Raw genomic sequence first — 12,205 nt, 5'->3', positions numbered from 1 at the left:
GTGCAAATTCTATCTGCAATTACTCTTTCCTAAGGCATGCTGAAGCCTTCAGTAAGAGACCATTACACAACTGAGCAGGGTTTTCTTTCCTTATTCCAAATATGCATTTATTTTAGCACCCTTTCAGTAATGTCTGCTGATTGGGTCTAAAGAGAGTTTATACTTGGGGGCTCTTGAACATGAATTCTAATTCTCCTCCTAGTGGTAAAATACAGAAGAGGATTGGATTTTTATCCACTTCTGAACCCTTTCAGCACTGAGCTTAAAGGATTTTTTTGGTAGATAGTGTCAGTACAGTACCTATATATCACAAAATACCAGTGTACACCTCAGTGTCACATTATGGCTCCTATTAATCATGACTTATGGCTTTACAGAGATAATTATAAAATAAGCGTTTATTTGAACCCATCAGAAATCAGTGAAACTTTACAATTCACAGAACTATGTATGGTTTTCACTTTCTCAGTTGCCTAAAAGCTTCTAAATGAGGGGCTAGTAGGACAGGAGTGGGAAGCAAAGTGTGGGAAGACATAATTTTCAAAACCATTAGAACAATGCTCTTTCTTCTAATGTGAGATGATGGTAGCGATATGACTAGTAAGTACTTGGGATGTTTAAGAGGATATAACAGCATCTAGAGATTCTCAGTAAACAAATACTTCAAGTAAGATATCTATTTATGGCTACACAAAATAGTCCAACTCATGAATTTTAGATGTATTTAAAATTTTAAGTAAAAGCTTAGGATTTGGCAGTCTGTCTCCTGCCCTGGAGCTATTTCTATTAAAGTTAATAGCATGTCTGGTTTCCAGAGAATTACTTTGAAATGTACTGACAGTGGGGAGCATTTGCTTTGGCAACTGTTTTGAAATGGCTTATTGGTACCTACTGCTGCAATAAGGTATGATAGCATAATAATCATATTTATTTTGAGTTTTCTCAAACTACATTTTATGCATTCAGGTCAGGGTATTGTAAGACACTCAGCTTTTAAAAGAAATTTGGAAGACCATACGCTGCCAATTTCCAAGGTGCATGAGAAATTAGTGATTCAAAAAGGACATGTTGCTACCTAAAGTGGACAGAATGTTTCCCAGGAACAGTATGTCCCAAACCTGAGCTTTTGAACATCAACTCCTAATAGCCAGTCCTTGAAACACTACAAAGAGGCACATAATGATCATGTCTTTCTCTGAAAGATAATGAACAGAAATTACGTTGAAGATGTCAAATATCAGAAAGTTTGATATCCATGTCTTCCTTTCTTTATCTAGGCTATTATTGTCATTAGAAGTAGAATTTTCAGACTAAAAAAGCATTATTGTTTTTCTGATTGATGTCTCTTAAATATTCTTTCTCGGAGGGGATTTTTAAACTAGTTTTAATATTCTTTCATCAAAATTATATTATTTTCTAACAGAAAGGTTCAGATGTGTGGACTCTGCTAAGTTAAGAGGGAAACATAATATATTTGAGACCTTGCCTTATTGCAAGGAGGTTTGTGAGGGCGTCATGGATTTAGCAGTGGGAAAGAGAACTGAACTGGTACATACAGAAATTTTTCAGAGAATGATGTTCAAGTGAGACAGCACTTTAAATCTAATATATCTAATATATTGTACATTTATTCTGCACATAACACACAGTTGTATCTGAACCCAGGGGATTCACTGATCCTGAGAATATGTCAGCTTCCATTGGAAACAGCTTGAGATATGCATCAGTTACATAGCAAGACCATTTTATATCCAGATGAGTCATCCTGCAGAGGGAGCCATTGGGTTATCAAGCCAAACAAGACTGTTGCGTTTTTATTGCAGGAATTTGACTTTTTTTGTGTGTATGTTCTTGATAGGTCATTGGTTTTGTTTGTTTTATAGTGAGCTTGGATGAATTACTACAGATTTAATTTTATTCAGGCTTTGCGACATTTTGCAGAAACTCATCACTTGAACCTTTTGTCCTTCCTAGAGGTGACAGTTGCATGCTTAGTGCTTTCTCTACAAAGGAAACAAGATAGGAAAAGAGATTCATCCTGTTCCAAAGTAGCAAGGACAATGCTTAATTTGTATAAAATGCAGAAGATCTCACGATGGTACAAACTCTCCACAGTGTCATATCTGGGTTTAGACTGCTCTGTGCAGATGGGAGCAGAATTCTGCTGAGGAAAAGAGAACAGTTATTTTCATGGAAAACAAGACTTACTATCAGGGACTGTCTGATGTAACATTTACAGAAAAGGGATGGTTTTACTGATGAGAATTTGATTTGTTACTGATTCTAATTTTAATTATATTGTACCTCACCATTGCTATACTTCCCCCAAATCAGAAAGCTGCACTACTGTTTTTTCTTTGCCAGTCTGCTAAGGTGACTATGTCTGGAATTGCCTCAGATATTGGCAGTAGACCCATGCTGAATTACAATTACGTCAGACAGTTCCTCTTGGGAAGCTAAAGCTGTTACATTTGTATTATATGTGGACTGAACTGGAAAATATAGAGCTAAGAGATTTTTAATTCCAAATAGAGCTTCAGGAGATGTTTTATGCTGCAGCACATAACTATTTGAAAGTTAATATTCTACGTTGGACTGTCAGATTTCAATGTTCAGTTAAAGCAGTTATTTTGCTTTCTTCCTACTTTAATGTGTCACCAAATTAGGAACTGCACCCATTTCAGAACAATACCAGTCTGAAGAACATAGCAAGTAATTTTCACCATGCCAGTCCATTTCCTAATGTTTGGCATGCCTTTCCCTTTATTTGGGAGCCATTTAGCACCTATGAGCAAAATGGATTTGTGAACTGCAAGACTTTGTGTTACGACAGAAGTGTCTTTCTTGGAGTCAGTGTATGTCCAAGAGAGCTTCTATTCTTTTTAAAAACATTATTTTCTCTAATTAACTGTAAGGTTGTGTTGCCTAGAAATAGTTTTCCTATATTTTCTGGCTCTTGTACACCCCTGTTTAGATAATACTGGAGAGTTATCTCCTTGATTGATTTCTCCCTTCTAAAGATGAGAGATGCATGCTTTAATTTTAAAACAGGATTGTTTTTCCTTAGCATGTATTTTTCAGACCAGAGTTTTCAAATATGTCTAAATTTTGGTCAGATCATAATGAGAAATACTGACTTATAATATCCTTCACAGTGATACTTTTCCGAATATAACTTGCTTAAAATTAAGGACAAGGATTGCTAATATTGTCTTACACTGAGAATATACATTGAAGGCCTGAGAAATATGCTTGGGGAGGAGGAAATACCAGTAGGTAGGTAGTAGTAGGTAGGAGGCCAGGAATCAATATCAGTACTGCAAACTGTTCTTCCTATTCCCTTTCTACCCAGTGAAGCACAAGTTCTTCTGGTTTTCCATTCTCCACTGAGTCACTTTCTGGCTCAGTTAAAATTAATAATTCATAAAGGCAGAGTGAAGGTTTTTTTCCACGTGCTTCTTGGACTGTACTTCAATCTACTGTATAAACATGGAAACCTTTTCACAGCAATTTCACATTCCTGTAAAACTCTATGCTAGTACTTCAGTTAGGTTTTGGCTTTATTTTCTCCCTAGCCCACAAATGTCTTTGTAGGTCAGTCATCTCAATGCTACTTTAAAAGGCTTTAGAAAAATATGGCCGGGCAAGCAAAACCTCTTGTCTTTAGCTCTTCAAGATGAATTAATAATGATGCTACTTCCCACTGCATGTCCAGAAGTCCTGAAAATAACAGCAATTTTTTACTGACAGATCTGATAGATAGAAACTGCCTGCCCTGATATGATACAGTGTTGTTCTGTCAAACCTGTGTGGTACAGACAATGATTTTACTCAATCATTTGTTGCCCAAGCAGACTGCTAGGAAGAACCAGCAAGGTTCTGGTCTTACCTAGTTCCCACAGGGAGACTCAGGTAATGACCATTGACACAGTATTTTTGTAAAGTAGCAGTATTACTAAACAGAACTATTGGCTCACTTTGTTACTACAATTTCAATTTCTTAAAAAAACAACAAACCAACCAGCCATGACTCTAGATAGGCGTTCAGCTTATCTTGGAGCAGCTACATATGTTTGATTAAATGCCAAATTCGGAGAATTTCATTGCCTGTATTGACTGAAACTATTGATGGCAATGCTCATCAAAAATGCATGGCCTCAAGCTGTTGTTCCACCAGGGTGAAGTTCTTCTGTAGGTCCTATATTAAATTTATCATACCCGTGGATGTCTTGAATATCCTAGAGCATCTCAGGTGTCAACAGGCACCTCTATGGATGCAAAAGTATGGAGAATTAGATCTCTGCTGACTTCAATGAAAACCTATGTATTTTTCTCATACCTGAGCATTTAAATTTTATGTGTCCAAATATGGGTGTCTGAATGTGGGCTTGAATTTTCTCCCACCTGGCTTTTTAAAACAATGAGTGGGTCATATCATTTAGTAATTGAGTTTTATTGCGGGCTTCTTTTTCCTTCCTCTTTCTTTCAATGAACTTCACCCAGACACTTTGGTTCCCAGGCAGCTAATCACCTGCCATCCAGGCTGTCATATGTAATAATGCTTTATCCAGATGCATGATCTGGCCCAGTATTTACAACTATCAGGTGGCTACACAGTTTGAGGCAAGCTGTTGTCTGGAATGTGCTCTGTATGTGTAACTTGGTCGTTGCTGGTTTCTCCTATGAGTTTGACACTAATGAATGCAATTCCACTAAATGGTGTAATTTCCTTGGAATGGTGTTCTCTGACTGAAAAGCATTGCATTGAAATATTTTTGGCTAGCACTATTTGAGAAGAATGAGACAAACAGAGGTCCTTCAGTCTTTTTTATAAATAAAAAGTCTTTAAACATGTTTATGCCATCCCAAGTCAGTAGGGATTTTTTTTTCATTTCAAAGTGAGCAGCTGCTGAAGTATTATGGGCTTCAACAGGAGATATTTAATGCTACTATAAAAGTAGCACAAAAGATGGAGGGAAGCTGTTGAGAATATTACTGTGGAAAACCATGTTCTAACCGAAATAGCTTTCCTTAGGAACATATAATTAACTTGAAAAAAAAATTTGACTTCTTCACAAGGAGTAAAGCACTGTCAATTGAAAAATTTTGTTCCTGAGAATCTTTCAAATCCAGTGCTGTTTGTTCCTTCATACTTGTGGTAGTGTTCTGAATGTTAAACAGTTTTCAACTTGGTTTCATCAGTTTGTTGGCAACTGGTGAAAAGGAGATGCAAAATGCTGCCAAATCAAGATTGCAGTAATTTGCATGCATTTCGCATTTGGGGGAAACTGTATGAGATGCAAGGCAAAAGAGACCCCAACATAAAGCTTCTCCAGTACAATCTACTTTGCATCTGGCTTCTCCATCACTGTACTGCCTGATCACCCCAAATTATCCTCACATTTCTGTACAGAACAGTACTGTATCTTATACAAATAACCAATCTGAGAACAGGCCCCACAGGACAGTCTGTAGCAGCAGAAGGAGCATTTTTCTGTAGTTTAGTGATCTGTGAACCCTCCTACTCATGAAAAGACAATCACTACAACAGAGATTTGAACCACTTCTCTTACCAGGCAAGAAGATATTCTTATTGCTGCTAACAAGAATAAGATAGCAGTTCTTGATCAGGACACCACAGGGGGGTGATTTTTCTGATGGAGAAAAGTAATTCTGATGGAGAAACTAATTGTCTTCCATTAAATAACTTGTAATCCCAAACTTCAACATTGCTTTCCTTAACAGCTATTTTAGGTTTCAAGAACATTTGAAAGTTACATTTAATTCCAGTGTCTAATTATTTCTTTAATCTTCATTTTAAAAAGCTGTTGAGATAAAGGTCACAAAATGCTAACTATAAATTTCTCAGGTCACTGCCTTTCTAGAATTCCTTTGCTGTTACTAGAATGAGCAAAAATGTTATGACTGCAAAATGGATTAAATATGCCAAAATATGTTTTTACTCCTACTATCCTAGCAAACATGAAGATCACAAGACATAATTGTTTAGCAGACATTTTTCTATGGCTTGATCAGCTACTGAGTTAATAAATGAATCCCTTTCAAATACAATGTAAGAGGAATGTCAAACATTTTGTTTTATCAGCTAATGATGTAGTTTCAGGGGACACTGGTAGACATAGTGGTTATCTTTTTTCCATAGTGCAGCACAAAATAAGGCATTATCAAAATTCAAAACTTTAAAATGCTGAACATATAAAAGCTAGCTTTGTCTGTCTTGGAGAGAGACATTTCCTTAACTCTGCGAAAACAGAGCTCAGGGGTTGACTGCTTTCCCAGCTTGTTTTAGTCAGACTTCATCATCTGTTAGATTTCCCTGCAAGCACTCTTACACTTGGCTCTCGGCATTACACTACACCCTGAACAGCAGCGAGATTTGGAAACTCATTACTAAAAGGACAAATGTAAGCGCTTTGGAAATGAACTTCTTTTGGTTTGTTTTTGTATTGTGCCCATCGTGGTTAATGTTGACCCTAAGTATTTGACAGGTGACATTACAAACCATGACATCTCCTATGGAAAGGAACAGTATTGGCACGCTCATTCATTATGGCAGGAGTCTAGCTGAAGGAAATTTTGGCACCTGGAGTCATAGCTCCAAATGGAAAAGACAGATCCCCATAGAGACTGCTCAGACTGACCTTGGGTAATAAAATACCATTTCATGTTCACGGACGTTAATCCACCATGGAGTGGTTTTGTCGGCAATGCTAGTAGCACTGCTTCAGCTCATGCATGGTTGATAAGCAGAAATGTTAAATGGGAAAATAAATGTAGAATAAAACAATGTGTTGCGAGTACTTGGATGAAACAACAGCCAGAGAAAATCAAATTAGAGAGCAAAATCGGTCTGTGGCTGTAAAAAAGGTTTTGGCCTGGGCAAGGCCATGGGTGGGCAGTGAATTATGAAGCATCAGAACCATAACTGTGGCAGGGCAGATGGCTTGTGGCAATAAAGGTGCTACCTAGGAATTAGGAAGGCAGGTCTGTGACAGAGAGCTGGGCAGGAGGTGAAAGCAGGGGAAGCTTAGAGAATCTGGCAGGAATTTAAACGTCACAGAAATAGCTGTCTTTTCCTGCCTCAGGCTATCTTTCTGAAAATGGGCTAGCTACTGATAGTGTAGATCCTTTACGGATGATATACAGAAGCTATGTTTTAGCTGCTAATTTGCCAGAGATGTCACTCTGGCAGATTTCAGAAAACCCTGAAACCTGTACCAAAATTAAATAAGAAACTCTATTTAATATGAGCTGAATGGTGATTAGTTGTCTATAGTTCAGTTTGCTGGGTCAGAGGAGAATACATCTCACGGGTTATTTGGTTGATATCAACAGTGCTTGCTCCCCACAGAAGAGGCTGAAGTCAGTGTGAGATGGGTGTAGGCAGTGCCTACAGTTATTTAACAGATTAAATTGCTTTGGCCATCTTTGGATTTGTTTTTTAAACGAAGTTATACTTTTTCTTCCCCCTCTCTTTTGCATTGGTTTTGTCAGCTGCTGTTGTTTACCGGAAGCATTAGGAGAGAAGCAAAACTACAGACCCAGCAGAGTTCCTCAAGGTCAGCTATTATGAGGTTGTTGTCTATAAACACCATTGTGCACATGCTGTCAAGGTCCACAGGCTTTTCATTCCCAGCAACTGCAATTTTCTGTTAGTGGTAATTGGAAGGTAAATCAGGGCCTTATGACATCAAGCCACTGAATCTGTGTTTCACTTCTATTCTCTGGTTTGCCTGAGCACAGAGAAGCAGTTAGTATGATTTTCATATTAACTCATCTTAATGCTTAAGGGTGCTTGGATATCACAAAGGATCACTGGAATTCAAGGACAGAAAAAAACTACACCACAGACAAAGAAATTCATGTTTTTTGAGGCTTTAAACACAGTAACAATAAAACCAAATAAGAAACAGTTATATGAAGTACTCTGGCCTGTTGGTGACCCTTTCAAGAGAGCAAATTAATGAAGATTAAACTCCTCATAGTTGCTTGTAACAGCAAGCTCAGACCCATGCTGGTGTCATTTTGCAATAACATTACAGAGAAGTAGGGCTGCCCTTCTGTGTACTCTCTAGAGTTAAGCAGAGCTGGCCACAGGGCAACCCCGGGCTTAAGTGCAACAATCTCACTTGGAAATGTTAACTTACTGCCTGACTATGATGACCCAGGAGACAGAATAAAAATTCAAGTGTCAACAGATGTCCATATGGCTGGGTCTCTAAGTATGCTTAGTGTGTAATTTACCCAAAAAGAAAGCTTTGACTGCTCTGTGTTAGCTTCTGGCTCTGCAGATGGGCCTTTGCTTTTCTTTCACCATCACACTCCTTCAGCAGTATGTGACCTGTGACTAGCAATGACAACATTTTCTTAGCATATGCTCTTTGTAACACATGAGATAAAAATTGGCTTTCGGGTGCAATGCACCCAAAACTGCACCCAATTGGCTTTTGGGTGCAATGCTCCCAGCTCAATCCAGTACCTCCATTCCTACCTGCATTTATATCCATGTCAGTGCTTCTTTTTTGACACTAGCAGAAGTGCATACTGTCCTAGATTTCTTTTCCAAGCTGCAAAACTTACTCTCAAACTATAGTTACCCTGAACAAAGCAACAATGGAAGGTTTAAGCTGTAAAGGAATACAATAAGTGAGGAGTGTCTTCAGTTAAGAAACTTAAATAACTTTTTCTAGTCTTGATTGTCTCTTGCTACCCACAAAAGCCATGATGACATAGTTGTCTTTAAACCCAGACTTGTGTTCTGGACTCATGCTGGGAGTTCAGCTTGTTAGATATGAGAAGATATTTTTCCAAATGGATTACAGATTTTGCAGAAGTAAAAATTGGGACAGGTTCATATCTGATGTCATTCTTTAAAGACACACCAGTGCTAAACCTACTGTTTAAAAAGTCCCTGCTGGAAAAGCAATCAAAAAATCTGAATTTACATTCTTTTTCATATCAGTATCAACCTAGGGGTAGCCTGCCCTATAGGGTCGTTTTCAGCTGCAAAAGACTAATGAAGATGCCTGCCTTTAGTTCAGGAAATGCATCTTCCAGTTTCAGTGACAAAACAGCTAAAAATTTAACCCGTTTCTTCAGTCCACAATGTGTAAGCATGTTGTGGGGAGAGGGCTCCTGGCTTGGGGTTACAGTATTAAGTAATGGTGTTTTTTCCACTTTTTAATGTTTTAAATGTGTGGCGGAGTAGTATCCCTCAACTCATTTCTGTCAAGTAGATGTGGCAGCTAAACCAAAACAAGTGGGCTGGCAGCTGTCAGTGGAGAGATGTTATATATAAAGCCTTCACAGGAAGCATTTTGCTGTCAGCTGCACCAGAGATGTTATGAATTGAAGTGGCCTCCAGAGCGAAATTTCCTCCCTAAGCTAACTGGGCTGGTCAGCAGCATGGCTAAAATAAAATTTTGAAATCCTAGGCATGAAGTATTGCAAGCAGAGACCTACCTGGTTGTCCATCTTGTGAGAAGCAAAGATGTCAAAAAGGAAAGAAATGGGACCCAAAGCTGGGGAAAGGGTCTGGAGAGACCATTTTGCCTCTCTTGCTACTGCTGAGTGATCAGAAGGCAACTCAACAGCCACTGGTGGGCCTTGGGTTCCCTCTCTCTTCCATGTTAAAAATACACTGGTTTCCCAAAATGTCCAATACCTTGCAGTCTTTCTTAGGGTAGAACCCCCTCTGCAGTATTTGTACATCAATTGGTGACTACCTTAATGATGCAAAGGTTTAGTCAGAAATGTCACCTTGGAAATAAAGTCACTAAACTTATTAGAATCAGGTCCTACCTTATTTTGTGGGTCTGAGGTAACTTAAATCCACCTGAGAGCTGTAGTGAAAGTATCCTGCTTCATTAATTAAATCATAGGTGAAATTAAAATAGTGTATTCTTGAGGACATTGGAAGCCCCTGATGCCGTTCTCAGTTAATTAGCATTTGCAAACATGATTTGCAGCATGGGTGGCTACTCAGTCACCACCACACTGCTCTCTTCTTTCTTCTGAAACAAAAAAACTCTATGAAAACTGGGTTTATGGCTACTTTTGTGGGCAGTCTTGGTGTGTTAGGAAAGCATGTTTCAGTGAAAAAGGTAGAGAGGTTTTGGGCTTGAACATCTGTCCTCTGTAATTAAGTGTAGTGAGAGGCACGGAGCTGTCCAAGGACATGAGAGGACAATTTCAATGACAGGTTTTTACGTATGTCTTAGCATAAAAAAATTCCACTATTGTTATCAAAACAGCTCTAACTCTTGGAAATACTAAACTCAATAATATCTGCAAGCTTACAAGTGCAAGGTTTAGGAAGGGGAGAAAGGGAAATGTTGCTTGAAGGTTTCGTTAGTGTGAAGAGCTGTTTAATTAATCAGTGCTGGTATCTATTTATCAACCTGACAGCTGCTTCCCTCATCTCCATCCCACTGTTTGTTGACACCCCATTTGTTTCTTCACTTTTGGAGAATGGAACATTAAGGCAGTAAAAAAATGGTGCAAAATGTTACTGCTATGGGAATAGTGTAAATTAAATCTTTCATTGATTTTTCCTGAAAGGGAAGGTGACCCTACCCTGTGTGAAGCTGTAACCATGGCAGCAGATCTAGTCACTGGGAAAAAAATGATGCTGCTTTTACAGTGGGAGGTGGAAATGGACATTCTGAGCTGAATGTTTTCTAGCCCATGATTGGAGCTGGAGACCTTTTCATTTAATAGGCTTTGACTTTCAAAACAGATTAGGTTACTCTGTTTCTTACAGAAAAGGTGTCAGTGGGAAGAGACCACATTTGATAATTGGGCTACACCAACACACAGAACTGAGAAGAAACAAAGAAACTTGCATTAGAAGAAAGCCAAATCCCTGATGATAATTTCCAATAACAGGTGTCAGGGACACAACAGTGTCCCAGATAAGTAGGGATCAACTGTTACTTAGATAAAGGTTTTTTACATAATTGGCTGCATAAAGGCACCTTTAAGCATTGAAAAAGGACCTGGAAGCACTGAAAAAGAACCTGTATGCAACCAGGAATTCAGGTCATAGCAACTACAGGGACCTGTAAGTCTCTGAAGTCCTTTCCAAAGAGATAATTGTCCCTATTTCCTGGGAAAGGGGGCAGCCTGGATACTGAGCCAGCAAGGCCAGCTTGCTTGCCTAAAGCTGAAAAGAAAAATCTGTGCCAAATCTGTGCCAAATCTAGTGCCGGGAAGCAGGGTCTTCAAGTCTGTTCTCAGAGTATTCCTGATCCTACACCACTTGCCCCCACAGCTGCCAGAGTGTAGTCCCAAGCTGTGCACTATGTGGTTAATTAGAGACCTCTGTCCCTCTTTCTAGTCACATCAATAAAAGTTGGCTTGGACTCCAGAAACAGAAACTTGTTCCACAGCAGCATTTTGATTCAAAACTAGTTTTGTAATCCCTGCTGTGCTACAGAACCATGGTAAAATTAAAAACACTTGCTCTTCTAATGCCAGTTAAGAGAGAGACAGAGACTTATGTACAAACTGCTGCTTCTGCTTTTTTTGGATGGCTGTTGCTCCATAGAGAAATTCTCTGCAGTAATACACATTCAATTGGAACTCAGAGGAAATAAGAGAAAACAGTAACCAACTCCAAATGTAGCATTGAAAATCTGCCAGTATCAGGAATTCTGCCCACTGACAGAGCTGGACATTCTGCATGCTTTACCCAGTATGTTTTTTGTACACAGTATCTAAGGGTTTCCTTTTTGAAATCCAGATATCTGATCCCAAACTTCCTTACCATTTGCACAAAAGGCTGTGGCCCTGCCTGTGCTTCCTGCAGACCTATCAGGCATAAGACTTGCTGCAGAGGCCAGTCACATTTCCAGTGGAGCTGTTAAGAAATGTGTTTGTCAGGTGGTGACTCTTTTTGCTCCAGTAGAGACATCCCACTGGGTTTGTATCTACAGCACTGTCCTCCTGGCCAAGCTAAGGGGGAGAGTGACTGTAAGCAGACAATAAGGGGAAAGGGAATTTGCTTCAGTAGGCACAGAGGAATGTTAGAGTCTTCAAAAAAGATTGGTTTGAGGATAATGATCAAAGGAGAGAAGCAGAGGTCAGAAAAAAAGGCAAGTGTGAAGGCTAGAGAATCAGAGGATGGGAGAAAAAGAAATTAAAAAATACAGCAAACACTTTAATGATCTTGCTTGAAGATTTC

The 12,205-nt window shown here is 38.9% G+C and overlaps 1 protein-coding gene across 9 annotated transcripts in view; it reads right to left on the bottom strand.

Moving 5' to 3' along the window:
- WDR64 (WD repeat domain 64) overlaps positions 1-12,205 on the bottom strand; it is a 127,945-nt gene that overhangs the window by 93,681 nt on the left and 22,059 nt on the right. The gene's annotated exons all lie outside the window — the stretch shown is intronic.

The sequence above is a fragment of the Sturnus vulgaris genome, chromosome 3 (assembly GCF_052056855.1).
Source record: "Sturnus vulgaris isolate bStuVul1 chromosome 3, bStuVul1.hap1, whole genome shotgun sequence".
Lineage (NCBI taxonomy): Eukaryota > Metazoa > Chordata > Aves > Passeriformes > Sturnidae > Sturnus > Sturnus vulgaris.
Note: the sequence above shows the minus strand (reverse complement) of the source record. Positions and strands in the feature narration are given on the sequence as shown.